The 20,830-nt window shown below is 40.2% G+C and overlaps 1 protein-coding gene across 10 annotated transcripts in view; it reads right to left on the reverse strand.

Annotated features, from left to right (window-relative positions):
• Positions 1-20,830, reverse strand: part of MTUS2 (microtubule associated scaffold protein 2) — a 268,374-nt gene that overhangs the window by 233,696 nt on the left and 13,848 nt on the right. For 2 of the 10 annotated variants that reach the window (XM_021541973.3, XM_021541970.3), the window contains exon 1: positions 6,244-6,633. The exons of 4 other annotated variants lie outside the window; for them this stretch is intronic. The gene's annotated coding sequence lies outside the window, so the exon portion shown is untranslated. 4 more of the 10 variants (XM_021541968.3, XM_021541969.3, XM_021541977.3 and 1 more) reach the window with 3 other exon arrangements.

Raw genomic sequence — 20,830 nt, forward strand, 5'->3', positions numbered from 1 at the left:
ACGCAGACTAAGAAACTCATGTTTAGTGAGGATGGCTCTGAGAAGGGGCTGTTCCCTTTTCCTTTCCTGCTTTTTCCTCCCCATTTAACAGGACTGGTGGTACCTTTCTGTCCCCAAATACTGCGGCTCCCCACACACTTTGCTTATGCCTAATTCCATTTCTATCTCCATTTTCCAGCAGGAACTAAAACTGAACACTGGGGTGGAATTTAGAGCTAGAACAGGGAGAGCCACTGTGGGTACATGTGGCAGCTCACTGCAGTGACTGGCCAGCCACTGCCCTTCGCTGAGCCTTCAGTGCCAGCAGTTTCAGGGGTACTTGTGCCAGAAAAAAAACAAGGGTTTTGGCTGCTCTCTTCCCCACAGCCTTGAATGAACAGTGTGAATGCCATAAGCTAGTGTCATGCTTAGTCTGGAACAGTCAAGGACTTACTAAATCCTTATCCAGCATCAAGAGACACACATTACAAGATGACAAGTTGAACCTCCTTCTTAGCACTACTGTTTATGTGTTTTCAGATAACTTCCACATATCTGCATGTTTCTCATATTTGAGCCCTACAGATAGAAAATAAAGTATTTCTAGCTCCCCAGCTAAAAACTTCTCTTTGTTCTCAGTGGAGCTTGCAGTGCCTCCTAGTCTAGCACTATCTTCAAATTCAATTGATTTTTGTATTCACAAGCCAGACTTTATAGGAATTCCTGTGGGAACCCAATGGACATTGCATCCCAATTTAAAGTATGACCATCTATCATTACCACTGATGCCATCTGATATTATTGGGCCCAAGAAAATTATCTGGTGTGGTAGGCAAGAGTAGGAGGAGATAGTAAAAGATGCTCCCACCTATGAGTTGGAACTATCCAGTCTTTAGGGTTCCTTCCAACACAAACCAATTTATGTTTTGTCAAACTATATCAATACAAGGTCAAAATTAATGTCACCTTTAAAAGTCACTTCTATAGCCTGTGATTTTCTTTTATTGAACCACATGTACATTCCTAATGAGTCCATTACATCCATAATAGCTTATGATTTTTCTCATAAGAGAGCTTAAGTGTTACTTTAGTACAGTCAGGATTTAATACTGTCTAATGACATATGCCAGAATAATTATTTTAAATCATTGTAATATTGCCTTTCTCAAATAGAAGATAATTCCAAAACTCTCATGACTGCTAAACAAATTTGCAATTATGTAGTAAAGGTGTAGGTAATTCCCTATTTCATAGATTCTGTCCCTCATACCTGCAGGGCATCTCTAACTGCTTCTTGCTCTCTTGCAAGTGTAGCTGCTTATTTAGTGTTTCATTTATCAGCTACCCATGCACCTTGTTGGGGGTTTTTCCCAGCATAGATGAAATGCATAGATTAACAAGGAAGTGTGGGAGAGAGAAATCAGCTACAACAAAAGGGTTGAAATGCAAAATATTTTGAAGTCGCACTTCATTCTTTTCTGGGCTACTCAGAATAAATGTGAATGACCTACATACTGTGCATATACACTAACTTATCAATTGGGTTAGAAAGATTACATCTACAGTGGCCCAGCTCCAGTTCAAAAGCAGTTCAAACAGAGCACTCACAAAAAGAATTACAGCCATGCCTATTCACATTAAAACAGAGCAATTATTCTTTACAATTTGCTGTTCCATAGTTCACGATTCTCATCTCTCTTGGTATTCACATCAGTGCTGGACACAGTGCTTGTCATTCAAGTAAGGAAGGATCTTTGCAGATATGAAATGCAATGCAAACACCAAGCTTCACAACTTTTTTTTTACCAGCATTTTCATTTTAATTTGACTGCTTGGTTAATGAGTGTTTTAACCCCAAAATTATAGCCTGGAAAAAGCATATAAAGTTTTATTCTGTCTATTAAGATTAGACTCATTTTTTCTACTGGCCTTCAGTGTTGCACCAAAATAAAACAGATCTGGTGTTGCCACTACAGTTACCACAAACACATAAAAAATCATGCAAAGCCCAAGCACTGAGCAACATAAATCAGGATGCATAATTACATAGCAGCTGGTCACAGGCAGGAAGGAACCCTGTGAGCAAAATTTGGCCTGGTGATTTGGAATAAGATTCAAACAGATGCCTACACTACTCAAATTGCTAAGACTTAGTTTAATGTTAAAGCATAATGTTAGCTGGATCCAAATTATTGTAACTCTTTACAATTTATTTTGTCTAGGATGTGGAGTCATAAAAAATAAAAGTGTCAACTCCCTTGTATTTCAAACCTAGTTTTGTTGTTGCCTCCACACTTGGGATCAGAAACAAAAGGTGTGTAGATCCCCAGAGGATGCTTTGGGAATGTAGATGCTTCTCGGATATTTATGTATACAGCACATAAGGGTGTCAAAGGGTTTTGGCACTGCCCAAAATCTCCTGAATTGCTTTCTGAATTTAAGTGCCTGCGGCCCCCTTGAATGCCAAACATGCACCTCCAGCTCTTCTCCTGGTATCTAGCACTGGGTTCTGAGGCACAGTACTGCAAGAGGCCAGAAGCCTAAAAATGAGCAAAAATTAGCACCTAGCTTTAAATAAGGGTTTTTAGCCCTTTATAGGATTTAGCCCCAGCTTTCCTAAAGCTCACTCATCAAAAGTAGTTTTTGAAAATGGGATGTGGCTGCTTGAAAATCTTAGACATATCTAAAGTCAGGGAGAATTCTGCTCTAAGGGAGCTGAAAGCTTTAGAAGGAAACCACAGGAGCACAGAGAAAAGTGCTTTGAATATCCAACCCTGTTTTCAGTTACCATCATGAGCACACTTTCGGAGAGAGCAAGTGGCTTCCTTTGCCAGAGTTGTTGCAAGCAGCCCATAGCCTGCTCCAGGACTGACCCTCCCACAGGGAAGGGGGGACCTGCAGGATGTCCCCATCTGGCTCCCAACCATCTCCTGCACCAAACAATGCAGAGGGCTCTGCATTGAAGGGCAGCTGGACTGGATGACCTTCTGCCTCCCTCCCAGCCAACACTGTATTCTGCATCCTAAAAGGAGCTGGAAATAAGCTTGTTGATTTATATATAGATATGTTCAGCACGTGCACCAACAGCCTGCCACCCCACTGAGCAGGGAGGGTGGGGGAAGGGAGCTGATCTCAATACCAGAACCTGGGATCCATCAGATCCCAGGATGCAGACACATGGGTAAGCAGGGTAGCACATTCTTCCAGATAATGACAACAATCTTTTTAATGTATTAAAAATTCAGCCAGAAAGGTGGTAAAGGAGATTTTTGTGGGGGGGAAGGAAAGATCAAAATAATAATAGTTTCAAAGCCGTGTACTTATTTTAGACATTCTTACAGCATGTTTCCATAGGAACAGGAACGCAGAGGAGCACACTGCAGCAGTGTTCACAAATTTGTGGTTTGGTGGCTTGTAAGGGATCGGTTAAGGGCACCATGACCAGAGTCCCAGGCACCTGCTGCCTTTGCTGCACAACAGGATACTAGCTATAATGTTTTGCAACATCTAGGAAAATAACCTTTTTTCCCAATTTTTTCCTGTCATCCTGCAGGCATGGCTGCTCTCACATCCGTGTGTAGCCTCGTTCCTGAGCAGTCCCCACCCAGATCCACCTCATGGAGGACACGAAGACAGCAGTGTTTAACCCAGGTTGTTTGGTTGCTGTGGAGGTGGTGTGTCCTAAGGAGTAGCAGGTGGGTCTGATTTTTGTATCCATCTTTAGTACCCACCTGCTGAGTGACCTTGTGCAAGTCACCTCAGGTCAGATCTGCTCCATCTGTCGGCTGCCTGAAATGCACCCGCTCTGCAGGTGAGCACTTCTCTGGCCAACAGGACAGCATCTATCCTGCCAGAGGCACCCACACCATGGACAGGTCTCTTGTCACACCCATACACTTAGCCCTTTGCCCACATGTCAACCTGCCATGTAGCAATTGATTATTTTCTCCATTGAAAATTTCCCACTACAAAGTGAGGTCTGTGTTGAGCTCACCAGAGCAGCATTTTAACTGCATGAAGAGGGTGTTGCATGTCTTGGAGCAAGGCACAGGCATAGGAGTGTTTTTGGAAACCTTGCTGGTGAGAGCACTGGAGGATATTTACAACGTGGGGAGCCAGACCTGGTGTAGCATCACCCTTAACTCCTCCTGTGTCAGCCCCCTCCATAAGCTCTCCTCAAAATTAAAATAGGTTCTTTCTCAGAGGAAAGTAATTAGTTGTCTCCCAAAAGCAGCATTAGAAGCAAAGAAACCCAGGCAACAAGATAAAATCCAGGCAACAAGAACCTGGGACTGAGCAGAAGAACGAAGCTATTTAACTGCATTTCTCAAAGAAAACAAAGATGCTCCAGAGTGTGATGAACTGTGGAATTCACACTGTGGTGGTGAGCCTAAATGACCAGTTTAACTTCAGATGGTGAAAATGAGACACAATGCCTCCCACATCCTGTTGTCATTCCTCAATACACACAACAATTCAGTGGCAGCAATCCCACTGAGAAAAAAATAGAACTTTGTTACTTATGGATTTGAAAACCTCCTAATATTAATATATATTGAGACCTGCCAGACTCATACAAGTAAAGGTGGATAATTTTAAACAATCAGGGTAAAACACATTCTTCCTTGGACTTGCCAGGTTTAACGTCACATGCTGGTAAGAAACTAAGCCAAAATGCTGGCCAAATGCCTCTGTCCAGAAGTATCATCCAAACCTTAGCTAGCAGAATCACAGAAGTTGGAAGCGATCCACAAGGATTGTCGAGTCCAACTCTTAGCCCTTCACAGGACATCTCAGCCCAAACGGTCCATTATTTGTAACCACCTACAAATATTTTTATGCTGTTTTGGAAGTGCAAAAACTATTTTTCTTTTTAAAGCTGCATTTTGTAAATTAATTCAGTGGTTGCCTACAGCACAGAGGTATTTCATAAACACTATTACAAAAACATACAATTTAGTTATTTAGATACTCCACATACTGCAACACTTCTTTCTCATCAAAAAAACTTCCTTCCACTGTGCATATTGCCATAGGAATTCATATTTAATTACAGATTTAACAAATAAATATAGGATGTCTGAACCCAGGTCTCATTTCAAATATTACAATCAGAGTTTCTTTCTGTGTAAGGATAGAAATATCATGGAAGCCCTGACAACCTCACACTGAAATTCCGTGTTTAAAATCTGATTATTTAAAAGAATAAAATTCTGAGTATTCAATCTTTTCACACCTATCCAACAAAGCTACTTTGGGAAGGTACATTGAAACTTTCACTATGTCTGCACCTTGTATTTTAAGTATACAAAGTTGTATGTTACAAATATTGATATTTATGTGCTTTTTGCCTGTGAAGTCATACACTGAGGTAGAAGACATGATTTAATATCAATTTTCAAATCTGAGTGAAATCTAATGACTTAAACCAGTGCTGTAACAAAGATGCTAAAGCATGATATAAATTTTGCACACCTTAATGTATTTGCACAACTCCAGATGCAAGCACTGAAATTCCCAGTGGGGAGCAAAGTCACAAGCCACAGTGAGATGGACTAAACACAGAGAGCAGTCTGCTTCACAGCCCAAACTGAACAAAACAACACATAGCAGCAATGAGTATATCGATAATGCAGAGATATTAGGATGTCTGATACTGCTATTTTTTACCTTGGATAACTCAGTCTATAATAAAGAAGAATACTGTGTCCTACACTGGACAAGCCAGCTACAGTGAACTCACCCAAGCTTTCAGCTTTCTGTTCTGGGTCCCCTTGTGGGCAAGTCAGATCCAGATCTTCTCTCTCGCATCCGAACTTTGTCTGTTTTTACCCGAGACCACATCTCACTCTGAGAAACCATCGCTTTCAAAAAGAGCAGAATGAGCCCAGCAAGGGTCAGGCTGCAGGACTCCTCTAGGGGCTAAGAACAAGTAGACATCTGCCAATCTGGCCACCCACTCCTGAAAGCATTTCTCCAGCTTAGCTTTCCCACCGTAAATTCTTGATGCAGAGAATTAAAAAAAAAAACCAAAAAACAATCCAGTCATTTATCCTCCAGGCTGGAGAGAAGGAAAGAGGCTGCCACAGCAGTGCCTGTTTGGAATGCTTGGCAGGTACACAAGCACAAGGGGGATGATGTTATAGATAAGCATAGACAGAAATAGCTAGAAGGATGAGCTGGCTCAGGGTAGCAGTGGTGAAAGGCAGCAATGTCCCTTCTCCTGTGATTGTATGAAAACTAGCTGCTGACCTGCAGACTCACCGAGGGTGCTGGCAGGAGAGGGCTCCTCCAGGCTCTGAGCCTCACACTGGAAATATCCTCCTCGCACAGATCCCCTTCCCCATCCTGGATACATCCTTTGAAGGCTGCATCTTCTCAGCCTGCTTCTGACTCAGAGCACAAAACCTGCTCGCTGCCTGTCGGGGGTTTTGGTGCTGTTCCCAGAATCCTGCCAGGAAGCTGTAGCTCACAGATCACCCTGCACCAGCAGGAAAATCTAGTAACTGTGGCTCAGAAAATACTTCCAAAGCACTGAAATGAAGGATCTGGGCAGCCACCTCATCTCTCCCCCATAAGCAGTCTCAGACAGCTCTCCCTACTGCTGGTACCAGCCCACAAAGAGACAAAGATGTCACCTGGCACTTATGCAATTCTGCTGCAAAAATACAAAACAGCTAAATGCAAGAGTTTTACCCAGCTGCCACCATTAAATCACCATTTCTTCCCCACTCCTTTTCTGTATAGCAAGAAATTCTAATTTTCTTTTAAAATTGGAAAACAGTCTCACCTGAAGGTGCCTGCACTGGGGAAGAAGGAGGATTAAAAATCCTGCTTTTTAAAGCTACTTTAGCAGGAAAAGATTAGTCAGTGCCTGCTTTATCCTGTACAGTTTCAATATCCAGGAACCCAGATCCTTTTCTGTCAGTATGATGGGACACCAGAGCAACTTCACAGCTTGGAAAGGGTTGAGATGGGCAAGGACACTGAGCTCAGCTAGAGGTAGCAGTCTGGGAAGGGAGACAGTCCTCCTCAATCTGAGAAAACTGAGAAGGAGGGCAATAAAGAAAGGTGAGAGTCATAAGCATTACTGCTGTGATTTCACTGGTGGGAGCAAGCGTAGTTGAGATCATGACAAGGTGTGCCCCAGAGAAGAGATAAACCCCAGAAGACTAGGACTGGGTCACAGACAAGTGAAACTATGCAATACAGCAAAACTCATGAGTGGGGCAAGCAGCCAAGAATGTGAGAACACAACAAGAGGAGAGAACAAGCATGAGAAGAAAGAGATGTCATGAGAAATAGAAGGAGCAGAATGATCTGAGAAACATGGAAAACTCATTGCTTAGAAAGAAAATAAGGAAAAATAAACCACAAACTAACACCCACCTCATTTTAAATAATTTTGTTAATCTGTTGAGCCTGAAGACATCACATTCTGACACATGTTCTGATTCCCTTGTTACCACTGGGGGCTACATTACTTCAACCACTGAACCATGTTCCTGTGTCCAGGAGGGAATGTTCTGAGGAACCTTCCTCACCTTCTTCAGAGCAAGGGGACAGAGAACCTCCAGCACAGTGCTGGTGGCAGGGCAGACAGGAGCCATGCCACCACAGAGCTCTTCACCTCCCATGCCACCACTACATCAATTTAATGGAGGGCCACAAACAGACGTGGGATCCAACGCTGCTATTATGGGACAGCTGCTGCCTTGCTTGCCAGCACTGCCAGCTCAGGTTGCTTGAGCAAACCTTGTAGGCTATAGCTATCCCATTCAATTAGTCATTCCCAAGGAGCTTCCCGGGAATAATGTCACCTTCCAAGATAGGACTGAAATGGGTGACTGCATGCAGCTGCCTGACGGGGCCATGTCCTGACTAACTCCTGAAAATAGGCCTGGGAACCCACTGAGAGAAAACTACCTGGCAGGGGTCTACCAGGATTCAGGCCAGGAACTGCTCCAGCAGCTTCCCAGTGTCAGCAGACAGGCTGTCCTTGGTAGTACTCTTTGCTAATAGAGACAAACCTGTAGCTTAAAATTAACTCTGACCTGTAGTTGGTCAGAGAAAACCTATTATTTTTTCATCCCACTTCATTTGTCTTGACTACCCCAGAAAATCAGAAAAAAATAGTATATATGTCATGGTAGGAAAACTCAAGAACCTTAAATAAATGTCTTTTGAGATAGGGCTGATAAAGAAAAACCTTAGGTTCAAAAAGACAAAACCTATAAGTGACAGCAAAGATAAAAAGGGAGGCTTAAAATTGACATGAGAAAAAAACCCAACAGCAATCTTTAAATAATTTGTGCCCAGGCAGAGTCTTCAGACACATTTATTTGCTGTTTTCCATGAAGGAAACCATTACTGTTATAAAAATTACTCCACTTTTTTTTTTTATTATATTGTTTCGTTGAATAAGAACCAATGTTGCCTGACAGTGCTTCAGCAGTAGTACTAGAGCACTCACTGTAGTTTAAATTAAAGCTTTTCACACTCATTAAACAAAGTATATGCAGACCATTAAAATAAAAAGGGCATTTCAAAAATTCACAGGGTGTAAACTGTTCCTTTCTAAAACATTCCTGTCAGCTAGGGTTACCTCCTTTCAGATTAACAGAGAAGTAAGCCTGAAAAGCAGGTAACTGTGACCTAGAGAAACTAAGAGGGAATGTTTTGGCAGTTGATTAGAATATGTACTTTGTATCAAGGTTTCAGACGTGTCCTGTGTTTTTTTCACTACTTTCACAATAAAGTGAACTGTTACTACATATTATTGTCAAAGAGATACAGCTGAAGTATTTACAGTTTGGTATTTACCATTTAAATGATGGGTAAGAAAACAAGAACAGTAACAGATGGGCTTCTTTTAACTGAATTTAAGTTATTTAGAGCTATTTCTGGGTAAAAAAAAAAAAAAAAAAAAAACAAAAAAACCAAATAAAACAACACACACACACACACATCAAAAAGCAAACACAATCTGCCTTCCTGCTGCATATTATTCATCTGAGATTTAACATCTACATTTGTTGAAATAGAAGTGAACTGGAGTCCAGTTTTTAAAGTGTATAATTGATACAATTTAATGCCCCATTTTTAACTTGCAAAGGTGTTGAAGGAGCTGTTTTATTTGACAAGAGTCCCTAAATACCACTTTATATTTTCACTGGGATTTGGTTGCTGATTATTTTCACAGCTAAAAACCTGCCTGGTATGTTTAATCTTCCTCACCACCAGCCCAAGCGAAAAAACTGTTTGAAGGTCTTTCTTCTACCAGGAACTAACTGGAAATCTCCTTACAGGCAACAATACACATACAGCTTATTTCCCAATATAGTTTTAGGAGGACACTCTTCCACCTGACTTATCATTATATAAGGTCTTCCATAAAGACCACTGAGTTAATTTGCCTCTAGGAAACAAACCAGTGACAGATACCAGCACTCCTCATCAGTCAAGCTAGCAACAGCCAAAAAACCCCATACAAACCCTTTGGCAAGCAAAAGGGATATCCCCAAAAAACAGATACAAGAACACCATGAACCCAAGCAGCTCCCAAGAGCAGATGCAACAGCACTAGAAATAAAAAAAAATTAAATGTTTTCTTTCTCTACAAAGAACTTACATGTCAAGCACGTTGTGCTATGGCTTGTAGGGAGCTAATTACCTTCACAGTAGCTGCTTACTGGACTGTGTTTTGGATTTGTGTTGGGAAAAACAAAGTGTTGGTAATTCAGGGATGTTTTGGTTACTGCTGAGCAGGGCTTACACAGGGTCAAGGCCTTTTCTGCCTCTCACCCCACCCCACCAGCGAGTGGGCTGGGGGTGCACATGGAGCTGACCCCAGCTGACCAACAGGATATGCCAAACCATGTCTGGGATCATGATCAGCATATAAAGCTGGAGGAAGTAAGGGGGGATATTTGGAGTCATGGGGTTTATCTTCCCAAGTCACAGTTCCGTGCAATGGGCCCCTGCTCTCCTGGAAATGGCTGAGCATCAGCCTGCCTATGGGAAGTGGTGATCTTAATTTCTTGTTTTTCTTTGCTTGCATGAACAGGTCTTGCTTTCCCTATAAAACTATCTTTATCTCAACCCACAAGTTTTCTCATTTTTACTCTTCAAATTCTCTTCCCAATCCTGCTGGTGGGGAATGCATGAGGGGCTGACTAGGGGCTAAACCATGACAAAAAAATATGAAATTCTACAGCTTAAAGGAGGTTTTTGGGTTTTGATGTTTGGGGTTTTTTTTAAAATCACAACTTCTGAAATAAACATCATCACTGATTTGTTTCAGAAATAAGCATATTTTAGCTCAATAGACTTGTGTATTTATCCTTTGGCTAAAGTGAAAGCACTCACATTCAGTTACTCTGTAGAATAGCCTGTACAAGCAGCAAGATACAGTCACCATCAGAATTAGTTTTCTGCTGACATAAATACATAATTCCCATTATAGAATAAAAAATATCCAGGAGAGAATTTCTAATTGTCAATACTGCACTTTACATGCAATTGTGAACAGATTTTTGAGGGTGCATTTTTTTTTTTTTTCATTTGCTCTTAGTGTTTGTATGAGCTACCATGTTGAAATCATAGAGATTAAAATCCTTGAGCTGGAAAATTGTCAAAGCCATTGTGAGGTCCAGAAGTGCCCCTTAATTGCTTCTTTGTGTCCAAGTACATCCTAAATTACTGCAGTTTATATGCATGACCTGTCTTTTTAACTTTCTGGCCGGTTTCAAGCAACTGTGGTAGAAGTGCTGAATTCCCACAAGTTTTGTGAAAGTTGGTGATCGGGCAGCAGAGCTTAGGAAAGTCTAGAAAGTTGCTTTCACTTCATGAGACAACAGAAAGTCTTCATTGGAAAAGTTTTCCTTCATGATGAGAGCGCCTCAACTGGAATAAGTATTTTATGATACACCAAGGAATTAAGCCCTTCGTCATGGTTTCTCTCCCATGGTGGCTGTTTACTGCCTAATGAGGTGCTACTGTGACTGATGTTTCCACAGCAATTCCAGCATCACCAAGGACTCTTCCCTATGTAGTATCTCTGTACAAAAGGGCTTGGTACAACTCAGTAAAAAGTGAATTAATCATGAGAGATAAATCCAACAGAAACCAAGCTTCAGTAGTTCTACTAGTTTTGTGACCATTCATGTAATTCTGTGGTTTTGAAACCCATAAAATGTTGTGTTTTAAAAATTCTACTAATTTTTGGCATACAGTGTTTCATGGACACATTAGTTGATAAATGCAACATTTCTTTATGTGAAAGGGATTTGCTCTTTTTCTCCTGAATCAACATTTGATTTTAAAGACTGTCCCATTGCTTTCGTGGTAGACTGTAGGGTAATTGGAGCTCCCAGCATTCATAAGAAAATTCTCTAAAACTAATTGAACACAGTGGAAGTGTAATACAAGATAGCTCAGAAACAGCTTCTTCCTACCCTTATTTTTGCTATACTCCCATTTGGACATAACATGTTCTGCATACAAGAAAAAACTCTATAAGTACTCATAACGCTGCATAAGAACTCATATTTACATGCATGAGACTTGTCTGTTGTTGCTCCAGTTCTAAGGACCAATAATTCAAATATGGGGATGTCTGATGACCCGGCAAAAGGTGATAGATCACACCAGTCACAGATCTCTGGTAAGAGCCAAAACTACAAAATACTCAGTAAGAGGTTCTAATTACTAATGTCCTTTTCTCTAGCAATTCTGTGGATGTTAAAAACCAAAATGTCCTTCAACAAAAACAAACTTCAATTCTATTGCTCTTGAAGTTTAAATTATTCCCAGTGCCACTGTTAGACTTTCTCCTGAAGGATTGTTTTTACCATTGTAATAGTGGTGTCTGATGTACACACATGGTTACTTTTCAAGTAACTTTTACTGAGGGGATTATACTAGTACCTGGATTCAACTTCTAGTCATGCTTGATATCAATTAAATATTTCCAAATGCCTGAGCAGAGTCTAAAAGAGTACCCATGCAATTAGTGAGTGCCATGGACTCTCATCAGTGCCTGTGAAAATAGGTCAGCAACATTTAGAGTGAGCACATGTAAAAGATGATGTCTCAGGGTGCCTTCCAGCTCTCCTCTCCCAAGTCTACAACATACACCATTGGGATGAAGCCTGTGTTGAGCAGTATCTGTGTTTAACATACTGCAGACCATTTCACCACCTTCTTTGGAAGCTTTTGTTGGGTCCCTGAAGTTTACTTCCTCATCATCCCTCCAAGTTTTATTTCTGCCACCCCCTAGACTTCTTTCAATTTTTGGACCTGTTTATCCTTCCCTGTCTGTTTTCTCTAACCTCAGTTTCCTGCCTTCTTTTCTGTATTTCCACTTAAATTTAAAACATGCTTGCAGTCATACTGTACTGATTGTTTCACTAAACCATGAGGAAACAAGTGATGTGTACCATCCTAAGACACAGCTGAAGCTGTCAAGGATTCTCCTGCACATTCAGCTATGAAAGACTTTCAGCTTTGCTAAGAGATTTTGTTTTACTCACTACATCTACTGTGGCTTAAGATCATGCTGAAAAACACTCTAAACATGAACAGTTAAGCAGTGCAAGTGGCTCATTTCTATGTTTTTCAGCCTTAGTGTGCCAGATATATTAGTGTGCCTGTGTAATGATGTAAGTCACTGAGAGCACTCTCCTTCAATCTGCAGTGCCCAGCCACGCCAGCAGCCAGTCTGCTAAATGATCAGTTAGCATCAAGAATAAAGAGTTTAAGCTGTGTAAATAAGAAGCATTCATGTGGTTGGGAAGGGAGGCATTAGTCATTGTGCTAACAGAATATCCTGACTACAAAAAGGACCATAGTACACACAGATTAAGGATCCGCTTATCACTGATATCAAATAAGAGGATTACATATTGCATTAACCAGAGATGTTTTTATATTCCCTGTTCTCCATATCCCAGGCAATTTTTTCTGACCTCTCAGAAGAGAACACTCAAAATGAACTCTTGGAGTATAAAAGTTAATAAGCAGTAGGGATGGCTGAGATTCACTAGATCAGTGGGAAGCCAACTTCTCAGCAGCAAAATAAAGATTTCTTCTGTTCTCTAAATATATTTCACTGAGCACAAATTCCTTTATTGCACCAAGAACATGAGGTGGTATAGACTCTTCCACCTAACTTTGAAAAATTGCCTATTCATATTTGCTCTCACAAGAAAGAGAGGCTATTCCCTTATGCAGTGTGGGTTTGGATAAAGGAAATGGTGCCTGCAAGAGGGCTTGTAGACTAATAAATATGGGCCAACTTTACTACAAATGGAGACCAACCATGTTCTCTAGTGAAGAGTGACTATAGTGTTGGGCAATTCAAGGCAAAGAGGAACCTCTGCACTGTTCCATGTCATGTGGGTATAGCCTCTCTCCTGGAATAAAAGTGATGTTCCAGCTCAGAAGGGTGGCCCAGTGCACTTGAGAAGGTGCTCAGTGATGGGTCCACCTAGTAAAGCCCTCAAGTCATGTGTAAACAACCAGACATTCTGCAAAGGGAAGCTCCAGCTCTGACAGATCTCCATGCTACATACATCAGACTCCAGGACTATCAGTTCCACTCTGTGCTGTGGAACTTTCCTCAGGATATTGTTCTACCAATGGTTTGCAGATGCATTTTTTCAGAATTAGTACCATTGATTCTTCCCTTGAGTGAAGTGGCAAGGACAGTTTTTGCAATTCCAGCTGGTAAAAAATCTTTACTCCAAGAACATGGCATAAGCCAGCTGTATTTTTACAGTAGCAGCACCCTTTCCTTCAATGCAGCTTGCAGTATTACAAGCTAGAAATTTAAGGTAAAATCCAAACTCCTTAATAACATTTAAAAAGTTAAATAAAATTTGATATATTATGAGGTACAGCCTGGAGGTTTTTATTAAAAGGCTGTCTTGAGGACACAGACCATGTTCATAATAACAATAAACCAGTGAAGACCTAATGAGTTCAATCCACTGAAATTTGAATGGAACTTGTAAGCTTGTGAAAACCATATTCCCAGTCAAGTCACACAGCCTTTTGAAAACAATAAGAAAAAGCAGATAAAAAAATAAAGGAAAAATAATAGAATGTTTAGGGGTTGGAATGGACCTTAAGGATCACCTAGGCCCAACATCTGTCACCATGGGCAGGGATATCTCCTACAGGCAGGACACAGTGCCTTTGAAGCAGTACCTGCAAGCCCCAAGAATTTCTGTCCTCACTGATGAGGACAGGATGAGCTGATGGAAACTTGACACTCATGACAACACCTTTCAGAGGATTTAGAAAAGAAGGAGAGTTGTTGGATTCCCACCATCCCACTCTAAACATGAAAGCTGAGCAAAAGCCATCAGACCCTGGCAGAACCAGGTCATAGTCTGATTCATCCAAATGGCTGGGAAAGCCAATAAGACTCTTGACAAGCCTCATTTCTCAGAGTGTCATTCTGCATTATTATTTTGTGATTTAAAGTCCCTCTTCAGCAAGCACATATTAAAACAGAAAATTTCAGAGTGTCAAATCAAAGACCCCACCTCAGCAAATTGGGTGTCCATAAATGGCCATTCACATACAAGCTGGACTTGATGGTTCCTGTGGAACCCTTCCAATTCAGAAGATTTTCTGAGCGTGAACACTGTATAACTCAGGTGTTACTCTGAAGTAGAGTTGCTGGAGCTGACTCAGTGCAAAGCCAGATGAGACACTCAAGCCCCAAGTAGTTTTCTTGCTTATTCTTGACCATGAATGTCCAAAATGCTGAAGTGAATCCATGGAGTTCACTTTATAAATTGTCTTTGAGAAGAGATTTTTCATTTCCAGGAAGGGCTTGCATCAAAGGGCAGAAAAATTAAATCTTTAACATTCTTGCTAGTGATTTTCTTCATAATTAGAAGGAAAAAAACCCCAAACCCCCCACAAGATCAGAACTGACCCACCATTATTTACCATGCACAAAACTAATTACGGTAAACTACATTACAACAAAACTATTTTTACCAGCATCCCCATTACACTTCACCAGTTCCCAGTGTGTGGAAATAAAATCCATTTAAACGTAACAAACACAATATTGCCGCTGTTAGAGTCCACTGACAAGTGGTCCATGAGTGAGGCATCAAAGCAGCCAAGGACCAGGTAAATATGTGAAGGGCATTCAGGGCTGAGGATAAGAACTTTCTACTGTCTGGGCCACAGATGAGAGGCAGCAAAGGGGGCTGGCACAGAAGGTGGTGCAGCAGGAAAGGTCAGCTGGAGAGTGGCTGATGTACACAGCTGTGATGGGAAAAGCACTTCCATCAGAAGTGGGGCACTAAATATCTAAGGGGTGTTACAGGAAAAGTGACAGGATTTCAAATAAAATGTGTAGGTAACTCCCTGCTGTGAGAGTGGGAAATAATCAACTGCACTCTCTTCACAGAGAAACGTTCAGGGAAAAATAAAAGAAGAGAATATCTATTTTAGCTACATGCCTAAAATACCAATGAGCCATTCACAGATAGAAACCAGAGATGCAATAGGGTGCACAATGGCATGGCAGGACATCAACAGTCTTGGAAAGAGCTGACCAAGCAGTGGTAACTGCAACTGTGAAAGGTGGTAAAACCAGGTCAGTCCCATCCAGGAGCTAAAAAAAAAAAAATATCCTCCACTCAGGGATGGGGATGAGAGGATGAATTTATAAAGTAATGGCTGGGCAAAAACATCAGCATGTTTCCAAATAAAATGTTTTTCATGTGAAGTGCAGTGTCAACAGCAGGAAGATAAATCCAAGAACATTTAATTTTTTCCAGAAAAAAAAGCTAAAAAAGTTGAGGAAGAAAATGTGTTAGGAGTGGCAAAGTTTGAAGAGACCCATTAATAGTGATAAAAAGTGCAATAGAGTAATTTTTCAGAGAGCTGTTTCCTTCTTCATTTCTTTATGAATAGATAAGCATTCCCTCTTGCCTCTATCCAGACTTGCATTGCTATAATACCACTTCACATAACTGCAGGTCAGTGGAGCAATAACAAAATTTTCTCCTAACTGAACCAAAGCATTATTTTCAAAGCATGTCCGTATGAATCTACACACGGTTCATTATAATTTGTGTCCTCTTCTAGTTAGGAGATGAGTCGTTTGGCAACACAGTATTTCCTAACCCTCAGCATACTCTTCTTGCCTTTTGCCCAGGTGAAGGAAGGTGGGAAATAAAAAAACCAACAGATCCAGAAGGTTTTTACTAATGGTAAAAGTAACTGGTATGAGTAGGGGAGTCAAGCCAGGAATTTATAGCATGGAGTAATTGAGGGAGACCAGAAGAGAGACTTGGAAAAGAAATCTTGTTGCTGACCTTGAGGGTGTGGGGGGTGGTGATAGTCAACACCTGTTTTCTCACACTGTCATAGCAAGTTTAATCTCAAGCATTTATATGATACAGGCTGCAAATAATTTTCTCCTATTTGGGATAAAGTTTGGTATTGGAAGAGCTCAATCTCCTTCATCTACTTCTCTAAAGTTTCTTCTACCCCTTAATCACCACTTGAAGCAAAAGCAAAGCAATCTTTTTCATATCCTTTAGAGTTTCATCTTCACTGAACACTATCAGCTGTTCCCAGAGTTCTACTTTATATCCTATTACAATCCTACATGGGAATTAAATTAGCAGATGCCAAGCCAATTGCCCAGGGAATTTTAGCAATGTAGTCTTTGAAATTTACTTAGAGTGGAATATGTATTCGCTGCAAAAATAGAATGATGTGGGTTTCTCTAAAAACTGTGGCAGATTCACAGATTTGTATGTTCTAGTCTAAACCAGAAATAACATAAACCCCTAAATATATGAAATATTTATATTACCTTTAGTGAGTAAAAAATGAGACAAGCTATATGCCTAAGTTCAGGCCTCCTCTGTTCAGAAAATCCCTAAGAGACATATCTAACAAATATATTCTTCAGGAGAATTTGGGAGAAAGATCATACATGTTTCCCTTTATTCTTAAACAAAGGATTTTGGTGTATTCTTGACCTTTTCTCATATTCAAAAGTGAGAAAAATGATTTGCTTTTTTCTCTACTTTTTTACAGAAAAGCATGCTTTTGACTCCATAGAAACAGCATTTTAAGGTCAGTCAAATTAATAAAATCCTAAAATTTACAGGATCGGGGTAGACAGAAAAAAAGAAGAATGTTCCTGCAAATCAGAAAATGAAGGACAGGCCCCAAGCTTTCTACCTTTATTTTTTGAATGGTTTATTATGACAGCAAAGACCTCCTCCTTAAGAGTTAAACTCACTTGAGCAAGAAGCAGCCTCACTCTCTTCTTTAGAGGCACCTTTATATGTTGTAACTGTTCATACCCTGCGTAATATCTGAGCAGACAAAAAGCTTACTATAAGTTTCTGGAAAGTTTTTCTTTTTCAAAAAGTCAAAACTAATTAATACTGGGATAAAATACTTCACATTAATGCAGGAATTGCAGGAAAAAAATTAAACCCTTGCCTTACGAGAGGAAAAGTAAGATCATTGCTGATGTGTCTGGGAAACCTCCCAGCTATTGTAATGATGGATCCCAACAGTGGAACACAGACAAATCTGTAACTGCAGCTCAAATGTAAACAGATGACATCTGACAGGAATTATGTGAATTCTAGAAAAATATACATGCCAGGCAAGAAACCTATGTACTTCCAGCAGGAAAAAAAAAACCTGAGTCTACATCTCTTTACCTGTACAAGTAAGTAAAATAAGAGTAGAACAAATTTTGCATTGAAAACCCCTGCAATTAAAAAATTATGAGTCACTCCTCCAAACCATCATTAAAAATAAATTACAACACATTTATTTGTCAATTGTTAATTCAGGCTACAGGAAGAGTTGCATTGCTCTTTCTCCTCAAATTGTAGGTATTAGAAAAAACTTATACACATATGTATAAATAGCATATATGCAAATCATGCACTAAAAAATCATGAAATATCAGGAGATCCAGAAGAAAACTTAGTAGAGCTGGAATGAATATAATTATAATCAACTAAAAAAACAAACAAACAAACAACCCAAACAAACACAACAAGGAAGACTGTTTTAGTTTTGGTCCTTACTGCTCACACAAGTTATACCAAGCTCTCCATGAGCACAGACTAGATAACAATGTCTTGTTTGGGGAGGAATTGAATCCTCAGGCCCAAAAAGTACACTCTAACTAGATCCCAAGGCCACAGAGCTACACACCTCCATGTCACCCTGTCTCTATCTATCTTTCTCACTGATAAAGAATCACAGATACTGTGCCAGCAAAGGACACCTTTAGATCCCAAAAGGGGAGGAGGAAGGGTCACCCTCTATCCTACACCTCATGCAAAATGAAGCAGCCCCAGGCCTGGTATGCAGAGAACAGCGATGCACAGACAGAAAACCCTGAGAAAGTCTGCAGAGTCCTACAGATTTTGTGGTCTTACTGCAATACTGAATTTTGAATGGCTGAAGTGATACCAGTGATCAGATCAGCTAAATGCAGGGATGCTCACGTCTTAGTGTTAGCAATCCCCTGGGGGCCACCACAGTTCTGAATTAGATACAGCACCGCCTCAAAAATGCACACCATTGATTCATTCTCTAGAGCTATCATATGTATTTCCAGACGGTGCTTTGAACTTGTATCAGCAAGATCAATAGTGCTGCCTTTTATAGATTGGAACGCTGCAGCCTCACAGTTACTACTTCAGCATATATGAAAGACTAGCAGGATATAAAGGGATCACATTCAGCTCAGTGTGTTAAGAAAAATCAAACAGGCAGGGCTTTGGCTCCAAATTACTCCAAAGGTCAAGATGAAAATGGAGCACATTACCTACCATGCCATCTTCTGAGCAGTATTAATATTTTCTTAGCAGTCTTGATGCCAAACCAAACCCAGCCTGCAACATTAACATTCTTGCCAGTAGATCTTCTGACTTTCTAGAGTGACCTGTCAATTTACTCATCAGTGAAAGATTTTTCCTTACCCAACATTAAATTGGGATTTGTACTTACTAAAATACATAAGCTCCAAAGGAGTGGTATATTGTTATTGTAGAGACTGCCTACTGCAACCTACCTCTCTGCTCTCTGGCTGCCACAGCATCTTCACAGTGGTGGTTCCAATCTCCCCATCTGAGAAGCTTTAGAAAAGGGGGTATGCTTCTGGCTAGAAAAAACTGACATTCATTTGCAGCCAGCCTCCACCTTTCATTGAGGCTGCAAGTGGAATAATTCAAAAGTCAATACTGCTGAACCTGTGTGCCCAAATACTCTGGTGGTCACATTTCACAAATTTTTACTGGAAAAAAATGCGTGTTGCAGAGAGTACTGTGGGTCCCTGAGGAGACCCTGAGCTGAGTAGTGCAGAACAACTCTCCACATAGAGGAGGGCAAATAAATCCCTCCCTGCCACATGCCCGCCTCTTGTTCAGCACTCTGGACACAGGCTAAAGAAACTCCCCATATTCACAGGTGGCAACATAATGCTGAGACTTCACAAGATTTTTGTTTCATCTCAAAAGCCTTCGGGAGCCTATAGATGTGATGTTAAAGGAACAGAAGTAGGATGAAACTTAAATAGTTTCATGCATATTGCAGCTTATATTGAATAAGAACAGAATATAGCAAGTCATGGAGGAATCAACACAAATACTACCACATTTGATTCAGAATTTCATTAAAACCACAAAGCTATTTTTGCAAGAATTCAGAAAAATTCTCATCAAAAACTAAATTTGATGGCAATCTCAAATTTCTCTGTGACTCAACATAAACTCAGATAAATCACCTTCCAGATAATTAATGTCAAAATAAACAATAAAAAAAAGGCATTTCATTCTTATACTAGTTGCCTTTGGACTGCTTTGGGGCTGCATATGGCCCCAGATGAGAACATCTTAAATATGTACTTTTGTCTGGTGGGTATCCAATTTCAGATGACATCAATACTGTGGATGTTCTAGCAGTTGCATACATACACATGCAATTGACATTATATGCATAGTATCCTGGAATACATGATTAATTTTTGTGGTTTTTGTCCCTCTTTGAGACTAAGTTATATAAGCAGTAGTTTCAATTATTCAGGCAGGCAGCTAGAAAGAACAGACCTCAACTGCTTTCTTTTTAAAATGTATACTTGTAAATTAAGAAGCATTTCAAGATTAGGCATCTGTCCAATTCGTTTTATCATTTAGTGTGTTATGCTAATGAGGATGCTGTTTCTTTAATTATACAATTTGAAGAAAAAATTGCATTCAGTCCCCTTGATCTTCTTTAAAACCATTCCCATGCTTGATTCCCCTATAGGCTTTTAATCACGCTGCCTCAGTGTGAAGCTCTGCATTTGAGCAAAACTCTTCCCAAAACTGGTTCACTGAGAAAGTTTAAATTGTTCTCTCATTGGAGCTATGTCCTCTACCACTTGGCACCTTTAGGAGGAAGAGCCATAAGATTCAAACTAGTACTAGCTAGAACAAAGAGTAATGGAGATTCTTAACATACAATGTATGTAACACACTAAATGCCAGGACTTGTTAGACAGGGGAAGAGAGACAACTGAAGTGATCTATAAAATAATACCTTTCCATGACACTTCTCAGTAGAATTCAGAAAAATCCTATTTAAAATCAAAGTATGTATCATTAGCTGTTAAACTTCACTAGGCAAAATTACCCATATATGATGTTCATGGGCATTTATTATTAGTCAAATGCTTCACTGTGGCTTTTTTGTCTGCTTTAGAAGAGACTGCAATAACTAAAGCAAATGTATGTTTCAGTTACGGTATATCCATTTAGAGCTTAACTGCAGTACTTGTTAACATGTTGTGCTT

This window comes from Lonchura striata, chromosome 2, assembly GCF_046129695.1.
Source record: "Lonchura striata isolate bLonStr1 chromosome 2, bLonStr1.mat, whole genome shotgun sequence".
In the NCBI taxonomy this organism is placed as follows: domain Eukaryota; kingdom Metazoa; phylum Chordata; class Aves; order Passeriformes; family Estrildidae; genus Lonchura; species Lonchura striata.